The 22,780-nt window shown below is 49.3% G+C and overlaps 1 protein-coding gene across 1 annotated transcript in view; it reads right to left on the bottom strand.

Moving 5' to 3' along the window:
* The window catches only part of PTK7 (protein tyrosine kinase 7 (inactive)), a 535,321-nt gene that overhangs the window by 116,905 nt on the left and 395,636 nt on the right, over positions 1 to 22,780 (bottom strand). The window lies entirely within an intron of this gene.

The raw sequence follows: 22,780 nt of genomic DNA on the forward strand, positions 1-22,780 counted from the left end.
GGATGCAGGAAACTGAAGATAACATGTGAGAACGGGTACGGCCTAGTTCTCCACCCAAACAACCAGCGCATTCAAAAAGCAGCAAGTGAAAGGAATATGTTACTTGTAATCTTAATTCTTCACCTTGGATATTCTCCCTGAATTCTTAAAATATAGACTTTAAGTACTTTCAGAAATCTTCTTCCTGGCAGATCTCACGTTATTCTGTCATACAATGACTAGGACTGGAAGCTCTGTATAATTGTAAAGTCCTCAAGACACTAGGACATTGTATGTCCACAATCTTCCAGCACCTAGCTGTAACCTTCACATTTCGTTTAATTCATTTTTCTTTTTTAGATCAGCTCCCCATCAGCTGAGAGATGGGAAAGGTCACATGTGAATTTAAAGGAGCTTCAAGGTCGGAAAGGAAAATGTTTCGAACCTCTAACAACTGGTTTCAGATTGTAGTGCTGTAAATTCATTAGTGTTGTACACTCGCGCTGCCCCACATTGCAACCCAATCTCAAGGCTGTAAAAAGCGCTCAAATATCTCTTACTAAGGCCACACGTACACACACTGTGCCTCGAGCACAACTCTACAGGACTACTATTGCCTTCCAAGGCAACATACCTTCAGCAGCGCTAGGTAGAGAGGTTTATCAGTGCTCTACCCACATCTTCACTATGCGTTACTTGTCAAGACATTCAGGCACATCAGGAAGTGCAAATGGGAAGGAAAACTTGATTTGCCCTGTAACCTTCTGTTTGCAGCAAACAGTTCTGTAGATTCACATGCTCTACATACTCCTGCCATCTAGTGCTGGTGTACATTCACATGCTCTGCATACTCCTGCCATCTAGTGCTGGTGTAGATTCACATGCTCTGCATACGCCTGCCATCCACTGTTGGGTGCAGGCACTGGCAAGTTGCATTTGTTTGAAGTTTTTTTTTTTTTTTTTTTTGAGTCACCAGACTTGGTGAGACTCTACCCTTCATCCACAAGGAAACAGGAAAGATACTCCACCTTACCTTGTTTTTTACTCAACAACTGAGTAGTGCAGGTGCTGTGTAGTGTTGAGGGCAAAGTGTAAGGCGAAAGAGAAAAAACTGAAAAAGGAAGAAAAGATTGATGAAAGCATGACTGCTGGCTGTGCATGTACATCTAAAGAACTACATGCTACGAACAGATGGCTGTGTAGGGTTAAGTACCAAGCTGCCTTCTCAGCACGTGTGGCTGTAGATGTACATACAACGCACAGACTGTAAAGCAGTTCCTCTCCTAAGCACTGTTGGTAGTGGGAAGATGATGCAGAAGTTGGCAATAAAGTTGTTTTTACAGTCTGGACAAATAAAGACTGCTGGTGAGCTTGAATGTCCACACACACAAGCTTGGTGAACGTGTATGCTTGTAAGGAAATGCCTCCTTGGCATGGTTACCCCCTGACTTTTTGCCTTTGCTGATGCTATGTTTTGAATTGAAAGTGTGCTGAGGCCTGCTAACCAGGCCCCAGCACCAGTGTTCTTTCCCTAACCTGTACTTTTGTATCCACAATTGGCACACCCTGGCATCCAGATAAGTCCCTTGTAAATGGTACCCCTGGTACCAAGGGCCCTGATGCCAGGGAAGGTCTCTAAGGGCTGCAGCATGTCCTATGCCACCCTGGAGACCCCTCACTCAGCACAGACACACTGCTTGCCAGCTTGTGTGTGCTGGTGAGAACAAAATGAGTAAGTCGACATGGCACTCCCCTCAGGGTGCCATGCCAGCCTCTCACTGCCTATGCAAGTATAGATAAGTCACCCCTCTAGCAGGCCTTACAGCCCTAAGGCAGGGTGCACTATACCATAGGTGAGGGCACCAGTGCATGAGCACTGTGCCCCTACAGTGTCTAAGCAAAACCTTAGACATTGTAAGTGCAGGGTAGCCTTTGTCACTGTGAGTCACAGTTTGGTTGTAGGTGTTTTTGGGCCTTGAAATTTTCCCCGGTTTCTAGGGAATTGTCCTCCTCTGTACTGGCCCCGAAAGCCTCCCCTTTGGTACTGTCCCTGGTAGGAAGACGGTGTTGAATGTGAGTGACCACGAAACCCCCCTCTGAAGGTTGTTTTACGGAAGGTGCCGAAAGTGCCTCTGCCCTGCGGGGAATAGAGTGCGCCCATGGCCTTGGCTGTGTCAGTGTCCTTTTTTAGCTTCTCAATTGCAGTGTCCACTTCAGGTCCGAACAATTGTTGCTCATTGAACGGCATATTGAGCACTGCTTGCTGTATCTCCGGTTTAAAGCCAGATGTGCGCAACCATGCGTGCCTTCTTATGGTTACTGCGGTGTTTATTGTTCTTGCAGCTGTGTCCGCTGCATCCATAGAGGAGCGTATTTGGTTATTGGAGATGTTTTGTCCCTCCTCAACCACCTGCTTTGCCCTCTTTTGAAATTCTTTGGGTAGATGCTCGATGAGATGCTGCATCTCGTCCCAATGGGCTCTGTCATATCGCGCTAGGAGCGCCTGAGAGTTCGCGATGCGCCACTGGTTTGCAGCTTGTACTGCAACCCTTTTCCCAGCTGCGTCGAACTTGCGGCTTTCTTTATCAGGAGGTGGTGCCTCTCCTGATGTGTGGGAGTTGGCTCTTTTGCGAGCTGCCCCTACTACAACTGAATCTGGTGGCAGCTGTGAGGTGATGAAAGCAGGGTCCGTGGGCGGTGCTTTATATTTTTTCTCCACCCTCAGAGTTATTGCTCTACTCTTGACAGGTTCTTTGAAGATCTGCCTTGCGTGCCTTAGCATTCCTGGAAGCATAGGCAGGCTCTGGTAAGCGCTATGGGTGGAGGAGAGGGTGTTGAAAAGGAAGTCATCCTCGACAGGTTCTGAGTGTAGCGACACGTTATGGAACTCTGCTGCCCTAGCTACCACCTGTGCATACGCTGTGCTGTCCTCGGGTGGTGAGGGCTTGGTAGGATACGCCTCAGGACTATTGTCTGACACTGGAGCGTCGTACAGGTCCCAAGCGTCCTGGTCATCTTGGCTCATGGTGGTGTGAGCCGGTGAGTGCGATGGAGTCTATGCCGGTGATATCTGAGTTACAGGTGGAGGAGAGGGTGGTGGAGTTACCTTCTTCACCACTTTTGTTTGTGGTGATTGTTCCTGTGTCTGGAACTCAAGTCTCCTTTTTCTCCTAATTGGGGGAAGAGTGCTGATCTTCCCTGTCCCACTCTGTATAAAGATCCGCTTTTGAGTGTGGTCTACGTCAATGGTCTGTAACTCTTCCTCAAATCTGTGTTTGCGCATTTGAGAGGGCAGAGATTGTTCCTCTGAATATGAGCCGGTAATCGGTTCGGTTGCTGGTCTTTTTGGCACCGAAACTGTGTCCTTACTTGTTTTCAGCTCCGAGGCGACTTTTCTCTTTTTCGGAGTCGAGATTTCTCGGCGTCGATCTTCCTCGGTGCCGCTGCCTCTGCGTCGAGCAGCTTCGGTTCCGCTGTCTGGTGTCGATCTTTTTCGGCAGCGTTTTCTCGGTCCCGAGATTGCTGCGTGCCTGTGTCTCGACCCGAGTCGGACGATCTCGGCACCAATTCGGCCTTTTTCGGTGCCGATGGACGGTCACCTACTTTATGGGTTGAGCCATGGCCTGTTGGCAGTGGCGTCCCCTGGGCCTTGTCTGTTTTCTTGTGTGATGCTTGTTTCGACGTCTTACTCACGGTTTCCTCAACGTCGAATTCTTCCGAGTCGGATTCACGGATGGAGAAGGCTTCCTCTTCTTCTCCTTGTTCCTCAAATCCTCGTTGTCCTGTCGGCGTGGACGCCATCTGTAATCTTCTGGCTCGCCGGTCACGGAGCGTTATTCGGGACCGAAACGCACGACAGGCCTCACACGTTTCTTCTTTGTGCTCGGGCGACAGGCACAGGTTACAGACCAAATGTTGGTCTGTATATGGGTATTTGTTGTGGCATTTAGGACAGAATCGGAACAGGGTCCGTTCCATCAGCCTCGATGTTACACGCGGTCGGGCCGACCAGACCCCGGCGGGGGATCGAAATTACCCCGAAGGGTTACCGGAGCTCTTCGCGATTCGGTGTCGATTCTATCTGACGTAGTTTTCCGAAGTTTTGACTATCTTTCCGTCCCGAAACTCGGAGCGAAAAGGAACACGTCCAAACCCGATGGCGGAAAAAAAACAATCGAAGATGGAGTCGACGCCCATGCGCAATGGAAGCAAAGGAGGAGGAGTCCCTCGGTCTCGTGACTCGAAAGACTTCTTCGAAGAAAAACAACTTGTAACACTCCGACCCAACACCAGATGGCGGACTATGCACAACATGTGAATCTGCAGCTACACATGCCATCGAACACTGGTTTCCCCTGGCCAATACCTGACTGGAAAAACCTATCCAGTCACCAATGCTGACAATCAAACTAAAGTACATCCCATGGCAATGGTAACTTTAGAGTGGGGAGGGGTCAATGGCCTGAAACAGGTGGTGGTCTCCTCAAATATCCCAGTAGACCGTTTGCTTGGAAATGACCTGGAGTCCTCAGCATGGGCTGAGGTAGAACTGAAAACCCATGCAGCCATGCTGGGTATCCCTGAACAGGGCACAGTGCAAGGCACAGGGTGAAAAAGTAGAGCTGGAGTCTGGAAAAAGGGCCCAGCCTACCAAGAGGAAAGGAAGGTCAGCTGGGAAACCAGCTGAAACACAACAAGAAAAAGAGAACCTCTCTTCTCAGGAAGAGGTTCTGCCCTATGAGGGAACTGAGCCTATGGAGTTGGAACCTTATCAGGTTGAGCTCTTAGGCCCAGGGGGAATCTCATGGGAAGAGTTGTGTAAGGGGCAAGAAACGTGTCCCTCTCTTGAAGGCCTTAGGCAGCAAGCTGCTGAAGAGTCCAAAGGCAAGAAAAATGGAACACATAGGGTCTATTGGGAAGATGGACTCCTGTACACTGAGGCAAGAGATCCCAAACCTGGTGCCACTAGGAGAGTGGTAGTGCCTCAGGAGTTCAGAGAGTTTATTCTGACCTTAGCCCATGATATTCCTCTTGCTGGGCATTTGGGACAAACCAAGACGTGGGAGAGACTAGTCAACCACTTCTACTGGCCCAACATGTCCCAGAAAGGCAAGGAGGTTTGTGTCTCCTGTACCACCTGTCAAGCCAGTGGTAAGACAGGTGGACATCCAAAGGCCCCCCTCATTCCACTTCCAGTGGTGGGGGTCCCCTTTCAAAGAGTGGGTGTGGACATAGTGGGCCCACTTGAACCTCCCACAGCCCCAGGAAATATGTACATCCTAGTAGTAGTGGATCATGCTACTAGGTATCCTGAAGCTATTCCCCTTAGGTCGACTACTGCCCCTGCAGTAGCCAAGGCCCTCATTGGTATCTTTACCAGAGTGGGTTTCCCTAAGGAGGTGGTGTCTGACAGAGGTACCAACTTCATGTCAGCATACCTAAAACACATGTGGAATGAGTGTGGAGTGACTTATAAGTTCACTACACCATATCATCCACAAACTAATGGCCTTGTTGAGAGATTCAACAAGACATTAAAGGGCATGATCATGGGGCTCTAAGAAAAACTCAAAAGTAGATGGGATGTCCTCCTGCCATGTCTGCTTTTCGCTTACAGAGAGGTGCCTCAGAAGGGAGTAGGGTTCTCACCCTTTGAACTTGTTTGGCCACCCTGTAAGGGGACCACTTGCTCTTGTTAAAGAAGGCTGGGAGAGACCTCTTCATGAGCCTAAACAAGACATAGTGGACTATGTACTTGGCCTTCGCTCAAGGATGGCAGAGTACATGGAAAAGGCAAGTAAAAACCTTGAGGCCAGCCAACAGCTCCAGAAGTTTTGGTATGACCAAAAGGCTGCACTAGTTGAATTTCAACCAGGGCAGAAAGTCTGGGTTTTGGAGCCTGTGGCTCCCAGGGCACTCCAGGACAGATGGAGTGGCCCTTACCCAGTACTAGAAAGGAAGAGTCAGGTCACCTACTTGGTAGACCTGGGCACTAGCAGGAGCCCCAAGAGGGTGATCCATGTGAACCGCCTTAAGCTCTTACATGACAGGGCTGATGTAAATCTGTTGATGGTAACAGATGAGGACCAGGAAGCTGAGAGTGAGCCTCTCCCTGATCTCCTCTCATCAGACCCAAAAGATGGCTCAGTGGATGGAGTGATCTATTCAGACACCCTCTCTAGCCAACAGCAATCTGACTGTAGGAAGGTCCTACAGCAGTTTGCTGAACTCTTTTCCCTAACCCCTGGTCAGACACACCTGTGTACCCATGATGTGGACACAGGAGACCGCATGCCTGTCAAAAACAAAATATTCAGACAGTCTGACCAAGTTAAGGAAAGCATCAAGGTGGAAGTCCACAAGATGCTGGAATTGGGAGTAATTGAGCACTCTGACAGCCCCTGGGCTAGCCCAGTGGTCTTAGTCCCCAAACCTCACACCAAAGAAGGAAAGAGGGAGATGAGGTTTTGTGTGGACTACAGAGGTCTTAATTCTGTCACTAAGACAGATGCCCATCCCATTCCTAGAGCTGACGAGCTAATAGACAAATTAGGTGCTGCCAAATTCTTAAGTACCTTTGACTTGACAGCAGGGTACTGGCAAATCAAAATGGCACTTGGAGCAAAAGAGAAAACAGCATTCTCCACACCTGATGGGCATTATCAGTTTACTGTTATGCCCTTTGGTTTAAAGAATGCCCCTGCCACCTTCCAAAGGTTGGTGAATCAAGTCCTTGCTGGTTTGGAGTCCTTTAGTGCAGCTTATCTTGATGATATTGCTGTCTTTAGCTCCAACTGGCAGGATCACCTGGTCCACCTGAAGAAGGTTTTGAAGGCTCTGCAATCAGCAGGCCTCTCTATCAAGGCATCCAAATAAATGCCAGATAGGGCAGGGAACTGTGGTTTACTTGGGACACCTTGTAGGTGGAGGCCAAGTTCAGCCACTCCAGCCTAAAATCCAGACTATTCTGGACTGGGCGGCTCCAAAAACCCAGACTCAAGTCAGGGCATTCCTTGGCTTGACTGGGTACTATAGGAGGTTTGTGAAGGGATATGGATCCATTGTGACAGCCCTCACAGAACTCACCTCCAAGAAAATGCCCAAGAAAGTAAACTGGACTGTAGAATGCCAACAGGCCTTTGACACCCTGAAGCAAGCTATGTGCACAGCACCAGTTCTAAAAGCTCCAGATTACTCCAAGCAATTCATTGTGCAAACAGATGCCTCTGAACATGGGATAGGGGCAGTTTTGTCCCAAACAAATGATGATGGCCTTGACCAGCCTGTTGCTTTCATTAGCAGGAGGTTACTCCCCAGGGAGCAGCGTTGGAGTGCCATTGAGAGGGAGGCCTTTGCTGTGGTTTGGTCCCTGAAGAAGCTGAGACCCTACCTCTTTGGTACTCACTTCCTAGTTCAAACTGACCACAGACCTCTCAGATGGCTGATGCAAATGAAAGGTGAAAATCCAAAACTGTTGAGGTGGTCCATCTCCCTACAGGGAATGGACTTTATAGTGGAACACAGACCTGGGACTGCCCATGCCAATGCAGATGGCCTTTCCAGGTTCTTCCACTTCGAAAATGAAGACTCTCTTGGGAAAGGTTAGTCTCATCCTCTTTCGTTTGGGGGGGGGGGGGGGGGGGGGGTTGTGTAAGGAAATGCCTCCTTGGCATGGTTATCCCCTGACTTTTTGCCTTTGCTGATGCTATGTTTTGAATTGAAAGTGTGCTGAGGCCTGCTAACCATCAATTGGCACACCCTGGCATCCAGATAAGTCCCTTGTAAGTGGTGCCCCTGGTACCAAGGGCCCTGATGCCAAGGAAGGTCTCTAAGGGCTGCAGCATGTCTTATGCCACCCTGGAGACCCCTCACTCAGCACAGACACACTGCTTGCCAGCTTGTGTGTGCTGGTGAGAACAAAATGAGTAAGTCGACATGGCACTCCCCTCAGGGTGCCATGCCAGCCTCTCACTGCCTATGCAAGTATAGATAAGTCACCCCTCTAGCAGGCCTTACAGCCCTAAGGCAGGGTGCACTATACCATAGGTGAGGGCACCAGTGCATGAGCACTGTGCCCTTACAGTGTCTAAGCAAAACCTTAGACATTGTAAGTGCAGGGTAGCTGTAAAGAAATGGCTCCCTGTTGCAGTTACCCCCCACTTTTTGCCTGATACTGATGCTGACTTGACTGAGAAGAGTGCTGGGACCCTGCTAACCAGGCCCCAGCACCAGTGTTCCTTCACCTAAAATGTACCATTGTATCCACAATTGGCACACCCTGGCATTCAGATAAGTCCCTTGTAACTGGTACTTCTAGTACCAAGGGCCCTGATGCCAAGGAAGGTCTCTAAGGGCTGCAGCATGTCTTATGCCACCCTAGAGACCCCTCACTCAGCACAGACACACTGCTTACAAGCCTGTGTGTGCTAGTGAGAACAAAATGAGTAAGTCGACATGGCACTCCCCTCAGGGTGCCATGCCAGCCTCTCACTGCCTATGCAGTATAGGTAAGACACCCCTCTAGCAGGCCTTACAGCCCTAAGGCAGGGTGCACTATACCATAGGTGAGGGTACCAGTGCATGAGCATGGTACCCCTACAGTGTCTAAACAAAACCTTAGACATTGTAAGTGCAGGGTAGCCATAAGAGTATATGGTCTGGGAGTCTGTCAAACACGAACTCCACAGCACCATAATGGCTACACTGAAAACTGGGAAGTTTGGTATCAAACTTCTCAGCACAATAAATGCACACTGATGCCAGTGTACATTTTATTGTAAAATACACCCCAGAGGGCACCTTAGAGGTGCCCCCTGAAACTTAACCGACTGTCTGTGTAGGCTGACTAGTTCCAGCAGCCTGCCACACCAGAGACATGTTGCTGGCCCCATGGGGAGAGTGCCTTTGTCACTCTGAGGCCAGTAACAAAGCCTGCACTGGGTGGAGATGCTAACACCTCCCCCAGGCAGGAACTGTGACACCTGGCGGTGAGCCTCAAAGGCTCACCCCTTTGTCACAGCCCAGCAGGGCACTCCAGCTTAGTGGAGTTGCCCGCCCCCTCCGGCCACGGCCCCCACTTTTGGCGGCAAGGCTGGAGGGAACAAAGAAAGCAACAAGGAGGAGTCATTGGCCAGTCAGGACAGCCCCTAAGGTGTCCTGAGCTGAAGTGACTCTAACTTTTAGAAATCCTCCATCTTGCAGATGGAGGATTCCCCCAATAGGGTTAGGATTGTGACCCCCTCCCCTTGGGAGGAGGCACAAAGAGGGTGTACCCACCCTCAGGGCTAGTAGCCATTGGCTACTAACCCCCCAGACCTAAACACGCCCTTAAATTTAGTATTTAAGGGCTACCCTGAACCCTAGAAAATTAGATTCCTGCAACTACAAGAAGAAGGACTGCCTAGCTGAAAAACCCCTGCAGAGGAAGACCAGAAGACGACAACTGCCTTGGCTCCAGAAACTCACCGGCCTGTCTCCTGCCTTCCAAAGATCCTGCTCCAGCGACGCCTTCCAAAGGGACCAGCGACCTCGACATCCTCTGAGGACTGCCCCTGCTTCGAAAAGACAAGAAACTCCCGAGGACAGCGGACCTGCTCCAAGAAAAGCTGCAACTTTGTTTCCAGCAGCTTTAAAGAACCCTGCAAGCTCCCCGCAAGAAGCGTGAGACTTGCAACACTGCACCCGGCGACCCCGACTCGGCTGGTGGCGATCCAACACCTCAGGAGGGACCCCAGGACTACTCTAAGACTGTGAGTACAAAAACCTGTCCCCCCTGAGCCCCCACAGCGCCGCCTGCAGAGGGAATCCCGAGGCTTCCCCTGACCGCGACTCTTTGAATCCAAAGTCCCGACACCTGGGAGAGACCCTGCACCCGCAGCCCCCAGGACCTGAAGGACCGGACTTTCACTGGAGGAGTGACCCCCAGGAGTCCCTCTCCCTTGCCCAAGTGGAGGTTTCCCCGAGGAACCCCCCCCTTGCCTGCCTGCAGCGCTGAAGAGATCCCGAGATCTCTCATAGACTAACATTGCGAACCCGACGCTTGTTTCTACACTGCACCCGGCCGCCCCCGCGCTGCTGAGGGTGAAATTTCTGTGTGGGCTTGTGTCCCCCCCGGTGCCCTACAAAACCCCCCTGGTCTGCCCTCCGAAGACGCGGGTACTTACCTGCAAGCAGACCGGAACCGGGGCACCCCCTTCTCTCCATTCTAGCCTATGTGTTTTGGGCACCACTTTGAACTCTGCACCTGACCGGCCCTGAGCTGCTGGTGTGGTGACTTTGGGGTTGCTCTGAACCCCCAACGGTGGGCTACCTTGGACCAAGAACTGAACCCTGTAAGTGTCTTACTTACCTGGTAAAACTAACAAAAACTTACCTCCCCTAGGAACTGTGAAAATTGCACTAAGTGTCCACTTTTAAAACAGCTATTTGTCAATAACTTGAAAAGTATACATGCAATTTTTATGATTTAAAGTTCCTAAAGTACTTACCTGCAATACCTTTCGAATGAGATATTACATGTAGAATTTGAACCTGTGGTTCTTAAAATAAACTAAGAAAATATATTTTTCTATATAAAAACCTATTGGCTGGATTTGTCTCTGAGTGTGTGTACCTCATTTATTGTCTATGTGTATGTACAACAAATGCTTAACACTACTCCTTGGATAAGCCTACTGCTCGACCACACTACCACAAAATAGAGCATTAGTATTATCTCTTTTTGCCACTATCTTACCTCTAAGGGGAACCCTTGGACTCTGTGCATACTATTCCTTACTTTGAAATAGTGCATACAGAGCCAACTTCCTACAGTAGCCATAAGAGTATATGGTCTGGGAGTCTGTTTTACACGAACTCCACAGCACCATAATGGCTACACTGAAAACTGGGAAGTTTGGTATCAAACATCTCAGCACAATAAATGCACACTGATGCCAGTGTACATTTTATTGTAAAATACACCCCAGAGGGCACCTTAGAGGCGCCCCCTGAAACCTTAACCGACTATCTGTGTAGGGTGACTGGTTCCAGCAGCCTGCCACAACCGAGACATGTTGCTGGCCCCATGGGGGAGTGCCTTTGTCACTCTGAGGCCAGTAACAAAGCCTGCACTGGGTGGAGATGCTAACACCTCCCCCAGGCAGGAGCTGTCACACCTGGCGGTGAGCCTCAAAGGCTCACCCCTTTGTGCCAGCACCGCAGGACACTCCAGCTAGTGGAGTTGCCTGCCCCCTCCGGCCACGGCCCCCACTTTTGGCGGCAAGGCCGGAGAAAATAATGAGAAAAACAAGGAGGAGTCACTGACCAGTCAGGACAGCCCCTAAGGTGTCCTGAGCTGAAGTGACTCTAACTTTTAGAAATCTTCCATCTTGCAGATGGAGGATTCCCCCAATAGGATTAGGGATGTGACCCCCTCCCCTTGGGAGGAGGCACAAAGAGGGTGTACCCACCCTCAGGGCTAGTAGCCATTGGCTACTAACCCCCCAGACCTAAATACGCCCTTAAATTTAGTATTTAATGGCTCCCCTGAACCGAAGAATTGAGATTCCTGAAACTACAAGAAGAAGAGGACTGCTGAGCTGAAAAACCCCTGCAGAGGAAGAACAGAAGACACCAACTGCTTTGGCCCCAGACTTACCGGCCTGTCTCCTGCCTTCCAAAGAAACCTGCTCCAGCGACGCTTTCCAAGGGACCAGCGACTTCTGAATCCTCTGAGGACTGCCCTGCTTCAAGAAAGACAAGAAACTCCTGAGGACAGCGGCACTGCTCCAAAAGAACTGCAACTTTGTTACAGAGGAGCAGATTTAAAGACCCCTGCAAATCCCTGCAAGAAGCGTGAGACTTGCAACACTGCACCCGGCGACCCCGACTCGACTGGAGGAGAACCAACACTTCAGGGAGGACCCTCCGGCGACTCCGAGACCGTGAGTAACCAAAGTTGTCCCCCCTGAGTCCCCACAGCGACGCCTGCAGAGGGAATCCCGAGGCTCCCCCTGACTGCGACTGCCTGAACCTAAAGTCCCGACGGCTGGAAAAGACCCTGCACCCGCAGCCCCCAGCACCTGAAGGAACGGAACTTCTGTGCAGGAGTGACCCCCAGGAGGCCCTCTCCCTTGCCCAGGTGGTGGCTACCCCGAGGAGCCCCCCCCCCTTGCCTGCCTGCACCGCTGAAGAGATCCCTTGGTCTCTCATTGAAAACCCGACGCGTGTTTGCACACTGCACCCGGCCGCCCCCGCGCTGCTGAGGGTGTACTTTTTGTGCTGACTTGTGTCCCCCCCGGTGCCCTACAAAACCCCCCTGGTCTGCCCTCCGAAGACGCGGGTACTTACCTGCTGGCAGACTGGAACCGGGGCACCCCTTCTCTCCATTGAAGCCTATGTGTTTTGGGCACCTCTTTGACCTCTGCACCTGACCGGCCCTGAGCTGCTGGTGTGGTGACTTTGGGGTTGCTCTGAACCCCCCAACGGTGGGCTACCTTGGACCAAAAACTGAGAACTGTAAGTGACTTACTTACCTGTTAAAAATAACAATACTTTACCTCCCCCAGGAACTGTGAAAATTGCACTGTGTCCACTTTTAAAACATCTATTTGTGTTTTATGTAAAAAGTAAAAATGCTAATGTAATGATTCAAAGTTCCTAAAGTACTTACCTGCAATACCTTTCAAATGAGATATTACATGTAGAATTTGAACTGGGAAGTTTGGTATCAAACTTCTCAGCACAATAAATGCACACTGATGCCAGTGTACATTTTATTGTAAAATACACCCCAGAGGGCACCTTAGAGGTGCCCCCTGAAACCTTAACCAACTACCCGTGTAGGCTGAGTGGTTTTAGCAGCCTGCCACACTCGAGACATGTTGCTGGCCACATGGGGAGAGTGCCTTTGTCACTCTGTGGCTAGTAACAAAGCCTGCACTGGGTGGAGATGCCTATCACCTCCCCCTTGCAGAAGCTGTAACACCTGGCGGTGAGCCTCAAAGGCTCACCCCCTTTGTTACAGCGCCACAGGGCATTCCAGCTAGTGGAGTTGCCCGCCCCCTCCGGCCACGGCCCCACTTTTGGCGGCAAGGCCAGAGGAGATAATGAGAAAAACAAGGAGAAGTCACTGACCAGTCAGGACAGCCCCTAAGGCAACCTGAGCTGAGGTGACTCTGACTTTTAGAAATCCTCCATCTTGCAGATGGAGGATCCCCCCCAATAGGGATAGGAATGTGACCCCCTCCCCTTGGGAGGAGGCACAAAGAGGGTGTAGCCACCCTCAGGGGTAGTAGCCATTGGCTACTGCTCTCCCTAACCCAAACACACCCCTAAATTCTGTATTTAGGGGCTCCCCTGAACCTAGGAACTCAGATTCCTGCAACCTAAGAAGAAGAGGACTGCTGAGCTGAAAAACCCTGCAGAGAAGACGGAGACACCAACTGCTTTGGCCCCAGCTCTACCGGCCTGTCTCCCCCCTTCAGAAGAAAACTACTCCAGCGACGCTTTCTTCAGGACCAGCGACCTCTGAATCCTCAGAGGACTGCCCTGCTCTAAAAGGACCAAGAAACTCCCGAGAACAGCGGCCCTGTTCACCCAAGACTGCAACTTTGTTTCCAAAGAAGCAATTTAAAGACCCCTGCAATTCCCACCAGAAGCGTGAGACTTGCAACTCTGCATCCGATGCCCCCGGCTCGACTTGTGGAGAAACAACACTTCAGGGAGGACTCCCCGGCGACTCCGAGTGACTAAAGTTGTCCCCCCTGTGCCCCCATAGCGACGCCTGCAGAGGGAATCCCGAGGCTCCCCCTGACCGCGACTGCCTGACTCTCAGATCCCGACACCTGGAAAAGACCCTGCACCCACAGCCCCCAGGACCTGAAGGATCGGAACTCCAGTGCAGGAGTGACCCCCAGGAGGCCCCCCCCCTTGCCCAGGTGGTGGCTACCCCGAGGAGCACCCCCCCCCCCTTGCCTGCATCACTGAAGAGACCCCTTGGTCTCCCATTGATTCCAATTGAAAACCGACTGGTGTTTGCACACTGCACCCGGCCGCCCCGTGCTGCTGAGGGTGTACTTTTTGTGCTAACTTGTGTCCCCCCCGGTGCCCTACAAACCCCCCTGGTCTGCCCTCCGAAGACGCGGGTACTTACCTGCTGGCAGACTGGAACCGGGGTATCCCCTTCTCCATTGAAGCCTATGTGTTTTGCGCACCACTTTGAACTCTGCACCTGACCGGCCCTGAGCTGCTGGTGTCTTAACTTTGGGGTTGCCCTGAACCCCCAACGGTAGGCTACCTTGGACCCAAACTTGAACCCCGTAGGTGGTTTACTTACCTGCAAGAACTAACAATTACTTACCTCCCCTAGGAACTGTGAAAATTGCACTGTCTAGTTTTAAAATAGTTATATGTGTTTTATTTGAAAAGTATATATGCTATTGTGATTATTCAAAGTTCCTAAAGTACTTACCTGCAATACCTTTCATGCAAAGTATTACATGTAGAATTTGAACCTGTGGTTCTTAAAATAAACTAAGAAATGAAAATGTCACTTACCCAGTGTACATCTGTTCGTGGCATCAGTCGCAGTAGATTCGCATGTTCTGCAATAGCTCGCCATCTGGTGTTGGGCCGGAGTGTTACAAGTTGTTTTTGTTCGAAGAAGTCTTTCGAGTCACGGGACCGAGTGACTCTTCCTTTTGTCTCCATTGCGCATGGGCGTCGACTCCATCTTCGATTGTTTTTCCCCGCAGAGGGTGAGGTAGGAGTTGAATTGTAGTAATAGTGCCCATGCAATGGAGTGACTAAGTATGCACTTATTTAAGGTTGAGATGATACATATATAAATAATTGAAGGTAACTTCCAAACTGCTACAGGCTCCCGGGGAGGCGGGTGGGCACATGCGAATCTACTGCGACTGATGCCACGAACAGATGTACACTGGGTAAGTGACATTTTCAGTTCGATGGCATCTGTCGCTGTAGATACGCATGTTCTGCATAGACTAGTAAGCAGTTATTTCCCCAAAAGCGGTGGATCAGCCTGTAGGAGTGGAAGTAGTCTGAAATAATGTTCTTAATACGGCTTGACCTACTGTGGCTTGTTGTGCGGATAACACGTCTACACAGTAGTGCTTGGTGAATGTGTGAGGCGTAGACCATGTGGCTGCCTTACATATTTCTTGCATTGGGATGTTTCCTAGAAAGGCCATGGTAGCACCTTTCTTTCTGGTTGAGTGTGCCCTTGGTGTAATGGGCAGCTGTCGTTTAGCTTTAAGGTAGCAGATTTGGATGCATTTAACTATCCATCTGGCTATACCTTGTTTTGATATTGGGTTTCCTGCATGAGGTTTTTGAAATGCAATAAATAGTTGTTTAGTCTTTCTGATGTTTTTTGTTCTGTCAATGTAATACATCAATGCTCTTTTGACATCTAATGTATGTAGTGCCCTTTCAGCTACGGTATCTGGCTGTGGAAAAAACACTGGAAGTTCCACTGTTTGATTTAGATGGAACGGTGAAATAACCTTTGGCAAAAATTTAGGATTGGTCCTTAGGACGACTTTATTTTTGTGTAGTTGTATAAAAGGTTCCTGTATTGTAAACGCCTGAATCTCGCTTACTCTTCTTAGGGAAGTAATGGCGATGAGAAATGCCACCTTCCAGGTTAGGAACTGTATGTCGCAGGAGTGCATGGGTTCAAAAGGTGGACCCATAAGTCTAGTTAGGACAACATTTAGGTTCCATGAAGGAACAGGTGGTGTTCTTGGTGGTATAATTCTCCTAAGGCCCTCCATGAATGCTTTAATGACTGGTATCTTATATAGGGAAGTTGAATAGGTAGTCTGCAGGTATGCAGATATTGCTGCAAGGTGTATTTTAATGGAAGAGAAAACCAGGTTAGATTTTTGTAAGTGAAGCAAGTAACCCACTACATGTTCTGGAGTTGTGTGTAATGGTTGTATTTGATTAATATGGCAGTAGCAAACAAACCTCTTCCATTTACTTGCATAGCAGTGCCTGGTGGATGGCCTTCTGGCTTGTTTTATGACTTCCATACATTCTTGGGTAAGTTGTAAGTGCCCGAATTCTAGGATTTCAGGAGCCAGATTGCTAGATTCAGCGATGCTGGATCTGGGTGTCTGATCTTTTGGTTGTGCTGTGTCAACAGATCTGGCCTGTTGGGCAATTTGATGCAGGGTACCACTGATAGGTCTAGCAGCGTTGTGTACCAGGGTTGCCTTGCCCAAGTTGGTGCTATCAATATGAGTTTGAGTTTGCTTTGACTGAGTTTGTTTACCAGGTAAGGAAGGAGAGGGAGAGGAGGAAAAGCGTAAGCAAATATCCCTGACCAGTTCATCCATAGGGCATTGCCTTGGGATTGTTCGTGTGGGTATCTGGATGCGAAGTTTTGGCATTTTGCGTTCTCCCTTGTCGCAAACAAGTCTATCTGAGGTGTTCCCCAGAGTTTGAAATAAGTGTTCAGAATTTGGGGGTGAATTTCCCATTCGTGGACCTGTTGGTGATCTCGAGAGAGATTGTCTGCGAGTTGATTTTGGATCCCTGGTATAAATTGTGCTATTAGGCGAATTTGGTTGTGAATTGCCCAACGCCAAATCTTTTGTGCTAGCAGGCTTAACTGCGTGGAGTGCGTCCCCCCCTGCTTGTTTAGATAATACATTGTTGTCATGTTGTCTGTTTTGACGAGAATGTATTTGTGAACTATTATTGGTTGGAAAGCTTTTAGTGCTTGAAAAACTGCTAGAAGTTCTAGGTGATTGATATGCAGTTTTGTTTGATGTACGTTCCATTGTCCTTGTATGCTGTGTTGATCGAGGTGTGCTCCCCACCCTGTCATGGAAGCATCTGTTGTTATTACGTATTGTGGCACTGGGTCTTGGAAAGGCCGCCCCTTGTTTAAATTTATGTTGTTCCACCACAGAAGCGAGAGGTAAGTTTGGCGGTCTATTAACACCAGATCTAGAAGGTGACCCTGTGCTTGAGACCACTGTGATGCTAGGCATTGTTGTAAGGGCCTCATGTGCAGTCTTGCGTTTGGGACAATGGCTATGCATGAAGACATCATGCCTAGGAGTTGTAATACCATCTTTGCTTGTATCTTTTGTGTTGGATACATGCGTTGTATGATGGTGTTGAAATTTTGAATTCTTTGTGGACTTGGAGTGGCTACTCCCTTTGATGTGTCTATTATGGCTCCTAGGTATTGTTGTACCTTGCGCGGCAGAATGTTGGATTTTGTAAAGTTGACGGTGAACCCGAGTTTGAAGAGGGTTTGTATGATCTGATTTGTGTGATTTGAGCACTCTATGAACGAATGGGCCTTGATTAGCCAGTCGTCCAAATATGGGAACACATGTATTTGCTGCCTTCTTATGTGTGCAGCGACTACCGCTAGACATTTGTTAAAGACTCTTGGTGCGGTTGTTAATCCGAAAGGCAGTACCTTGAATTGGTAATGTATTCCTTTGAATACAAACCTTAGGTATTTCCTGTGCGATGGGTGTATTGGTATATGGAAATAAGCATCCTTGAGGTCTAAAGTTGCCATGTAGTCGTGTAGTTTTAGCAATGGCAATACTTCTTGTAGTGTGACCATGTGGAAGTGGTCTGATTTGATGAAAGTGTTGACTACTCTGAGGTCTAGGATTGGTCTCAGTGTTTTGTCCTTCTTTGGTATCAGAAAGTACAGTGAGTAAACTCCTGTGTTTATTTGTGTGTTTGGCACTAATTCGATTGCATTCTTTTGCAATAGTGCCTGCACTTCTATCTCCAGGAGATTGGAATGGTGTGTTGTTAAATTTTGTGCTTTTGGTGGTATGTTTGGAGGGAATTGTAGAAATTGTATGCAATAACCATGTTGGATAATTGCTAGAACCCAAGTGTCTGTAGTGATTTCCTCCCATGCTTTGTAATAATGACCTATTCTTCCCCCCACTGGTGTTGTGTGGAGGGGGTGAGTGACATGTGAGTCACTGTTTAGTAGTAGGGGTTTTGGGGCTCTGAAATCTTCCTCTATTTCTAGGGAATTGCCCTCCTCTATATTGTCCCCGAAAACCTCCTCTATACTGTCCCTGGTAACTGGACGGTGTTGCTTGTGAGGTGCTGGCTTGTGTGCTTTGACCCCGAAACCCCCCTCGAAAGGGCGTTTTACGGAATGTGCTGTAATTCCCTCTGCTCTGCGGGGAGTAGAGTGCGCCCATGGCTTTGGCAGTGTCTGTATCTTTTTTGAGTTTCTCAATCGCTGTGTCCACTTCTGGACCGAACAGTTCTTTTTCATTAAAAGGCATATTGAGAACTGCTTGTTGAATCTCTGGTTTAAATCCAGACGTTCGGAGCCATGCATGCCTTCTGATAGTTACAGATGTATTAATTGTCCGTGCAGCTGTATCTGCAGCGTCCATGGAGGAGCGGATCTGGTTGTTGGAAATGGTCTGTCCCTCCTCAACCACTTGTTTTGCCCTATTTTGTAAGTCCTTGGGCAGATGTTCAATGAGATGTTGCATCTCGTCCCAGTGGGCTCTGTCATAGCGCGCAAGTAGTGCCTGGGAGTTCGCGATGCGCCACTGGTTTGCAGCTTGTGCTGCGACTCTTTTACCAGCTGCATCGAACTTGCGGCTTTCTTTATCTGGGGGTGGTGCATCTCCAGATGTGTGAGAGTTGGCCCTTTTCCTAGCTGCTCCTACAACGACAGAGTCTGGTGGCAGCTGTGTAGTGATGAAAACCGGGTCTGTAGGAGGCGCCTTATACTTTTTTTCCACCCTTGGTGTGATTGCCCTACTTTTGACCGGCTCCTTAAAGATGTCTTTTGCGTGCCGGAGCATACCAGGGAGCATAGGCAGGCTTTGGTATGAGCTGTGGGTGGAGGAGAGTGTGTTGAATAAAAAATCATCCTCGACCTGTTCTGAGTGGAGGCTTACGTTGTGAAATTGTGCTGCTCTAGCCACCACTTGAGAATACGCGGTGCTGTCTTCTGGTGGAGATGGCTTCGTAGGGTATGCCTCCGGACTGTTATCTGACACTGGGGCGTCGTATAGGTCCCATGCGTCCTGATCTTGGTCACCCTGGCTCATGGTGGTGTGAGCTGGGGAGTGTGATGGAGTTTGTGCTGGTGAGACGTTAATCACGGGCGGAGGAGAGGGTGGTGGGGTAACTCTTTTCACCACTTTTGGTTGTGGTGTCTGTTCAGTCTGGAACTCCAACCTTCTCTTTCTCCTAATGGGGGGAAGGGTGCTTATTTTTCCTGTCCCCTGCTGTATGAAAATACGCTTTTGCGTATGGTCCACATCAGTTGCTTGTAGCTCTTCCTCAAACCTATGCTTTTGCATTTGGGAGGTTAGCGAGTGCTCTTCTGTATAAGATCCTGAAGCTGGGTCGCTTGCAGTTTGTTTCGGCATCGAAACCCTGTCTGCGTGTTTTTTCGGCTCCGAGGTGACTTTTTTCTTTTTCGGGGCCGAAACCTCTCGGCGTCGATCTGCTTCGGTGCCGCTGTCTCGGCGTCGAGCCGTGTCCACACCGGCATCTCGGTGTCGAGGCTTGTCTCCAGCACTTTCTCGGTCCCGAGAAGGCTGCGTGCCGGTGTCTCGACCGGAGTCGGACGACCTCGGCACTGTTTGGGCCTTTTTCGGTGCCGACGGTCGGTCACCGAATTTATGGGTGGAGCCATGGCCGGATGGCAGTGGCGTCCCCTGGGCCTTGTAAATGTTTCTCTGTGTGGTTTTCGACGTCTTACTCACGGTTTGTGTATCGTCGAATCCTTCGGAGTCTGAGTCTTGGATCGAGAAGGTACCTTCCTCTTCCTGTTCCTCGAACTCCCGTTGGGCTGTCGGTGCGGACGCCATCTGAAGTCTTCTGGCTCGACGGTCTCGGAGTGTTTTTCGGGACCGGAACGCACGACAGGCCTCGCAGGTGTCTTCGCTGTGCTCAGGTGACAGGCACAGGTTGCAGACCAAGTGTTGGTCTGTGTAGGGGTATTTATTGTGGCATTTGGGGCAGAAACGGAACGGGGTTCGTTCCATCGGCGTTCTTCAGCACGCGGTCGGGCCGACCAGGCCCCGACGGGGGATCGAAAAACTACCCTGACGGGCACCGGAGCTCTTCGATGCGGTGTGGAATCAAAGTACGCCGATCCCGAACGCAACAATACCGACGAAAATCTTCCGAAATTAGCTAATTTTCCGTTCCGAAACTCGGAGCGACAGGAACACGTCCGAACCCGATGGCGGAAAAAAAACAATCGAAGATGGAGTCGACGCCCATGCGCAATGGAGACAAAAGGAGGAGTCACTCGGTCCCGTGACTCGAAAGACTTCTTCGAACAAAAACAACTTGTAACACTCCGGCCCAACACCAGATGGCGAGCTATTGCAGAACATGCGTATCTACAGCGACAGATGCCATCGAACATATATTTTTCTATACAAAAACCTATTGGCCTGGAATTGTCTCCGAGTGTGTGTTCCTCATTTATTGCCTGTGTGTATGTACAACAAATGCTTAACACTACTCCTTTGATAAGCCTACTGCTCGACCACACTACCACAAAATAGAGCATTAGTATTATCTCTTTTTGCCACTATCTTACCTCTAAGGGGAACCCTTGGACTCTGTGCATACTATTCCTTACTTTGAAATAGTGCATACAGAGCCAACTTCCTACATTGGTGGATCAGCGGTGGGGTACAAGACTTTGCATTTGCTGGCCTACTCAGCCAATACCTGATCACACGACAAATTCCAAAAATTGTCATTAGAAATAGATTTTTGCAATTTGAACTATTTTTCTAAATTCTTAAAAGTCCTGCTAGGGCCTTGTGTTAGTCCCTGTTTAGTATTTCTTTTAGAGTTTAAAAGTTTTGGGAAAGTTTGAATTAGATTCTAGAACTAGTTTTAGATTCTTAAAAAGTATTCCAACTTTCAGAAACATAATGCCTGGTGCAGAAGTGAATGTGGAGGAACTCGACCTCACACCTTACCTCCATCTTAAGATGAGGGAGCTAAGGTCACTCTGCAAACTAAAGAAAATCACAATTGGCTCAAGACCCTCCAAACTACAGCTCCAGGAGCTTTTGGCAGAGTTTGAAAAAGCCAACCCCTCTGAGGATGACAACCTAGAGGATGATAGAGGCTTGGAGGAGAATTCCCCCTTCCAGTCCTTATAGGGAACCCAGGGACACTCAATCCCTGATTCCAACTGTGATAGTCAGAGATGCTGCTTCCCTCACAGGAGGGGCCAGCACCTCTGAAATCACTGAGGATAGCCTCAGTGAAGAGGACATCCAGTTAGCCAGGATGGCCAAAAGATTGGCTTTGGAAAGACAGATCCTAGCCATAGAAAGGGAAAGATAAGAGATGGGCCTAGGTCCCATCAATGGTGGCAGCAACATAAATAGGGTCAGAGATTCTCCTGACATGTTGAAAATCCCCAAAGGGATTGTAACTAAATATGAAGATGGTGATGACATCACCAAATGGTTCACAGCTTTTGGGAGGGCTTGTGTAACCAGAAAAGTAAGCAGATCTCACTGGGGTGCTCTCCTTTGGGAAATGTTCACTGGAAAGTGTAGGGATCGACTCCTCACACTCTCTGGAAAAGATGCAGAATCTTATGACCTCATGAAGGGAACCCTGATTGAGGGCTTTGGATTCTCCACTGAGGAGTATAGAATTAGATTCAGGGGGGCTCAAAAATCCTCGAGCCAGACCTGGGTTCATTTTGTGGACTACTCAGTGAAAACACTGGATGGTTGGATTCAAGGCAGTGGTGTACATGATTATGATGGGCTGTACAATTTATTTGTGAAAGAACACCTGTTAAGTAATTGTTTCAATGATAAGCTGCATCAGCATCTGGTAGACCTAGTGTAAAGAAATGGCTCCCTGTTGCAGTTACCCCCCACTTTTTGCCTGATACTGATGCTGACTTGACTGAGGAGTGTGCTGGGACCCTGCTAACCAGGCCCCAGCACCAGTGTTCTTTCACCTAAAATGTACTTTTGATTCCACAATTGGCACACCCTGGCATCCAGGTAAGTCCCTTGTAACTGGTACCCCTGGTACCAAGGGCCCTGATGCCAGGGAAGGTCTCTAAGGGCTGCAGCATAGCTTATGCCACCCTGGGGACCCCTCACTCAGCACAGACACACTGCTTGCCAGCTTGTGTGTGCTGATGAGAACAAAACGAGTAAGTCGACATGGCACTCCCCTCAGGGTGCCATGCCAACCTCACACTGCCTATGCAGTATAGATAAGTCACCCCTCTAGTAGGCCTTACAGCCCTAAGGCAGGGTGCACTATACCACAGGTGAGGGCATATGTGCATGAGCACTATGCCCCTACAGTGTCTAAGCAAAACCTTAGACATTGTAAGTGCAGGATAGCCATAAGAGTATATGGGCTGGGAGTCTGTCAAAAACGAACTCCACAGCTCCATAATGGCTACACTGAATACTGGGAAGTTTAGTATCAAACTTCTCAGAATAATAAACCCACACTGATGCCAGTGTTGGATTTATTAAAAAATGCACACACAGAGCATCTTAGAGATGCCCCCTGTATTTTACCCAATTGTTCAGTACAGGACTGACTGGTCTGTGCCAGCCTGCTGCTGAGAGACGAGTGTCTGACCTCATGCGGTGAGAGCCTTTGTGTTCTCTGAGGACAGAAACAAAGCCTGCTCTGGGTGGAGGTGCTTCACACCTCCCCCCTGCAGGAACTGTAACACCTAGCAGTGAGCTTCAAAGGCTCAAGCTTCGTGTTACAATGCCCCAGGGCACTCCAGCTAGTGGAGATGCCCGCCCCC

The sequence above is a fragment of the Pleurodeles waltl genome, chromosome 5 (assembly GCF_031143425.1).
Source record: "Pleurodeles waltl isolate 20211129_DDA chromosome 5, aPleWal1.hap1.20221129, whole genome shotgun sequence".
NCBI classification, from domain to species: Eukaryota; Metazoa; Chordata; class Amphibia; order Caudata; family Salamandridae; genus Pleurodeles; species Pleurodeles waltl.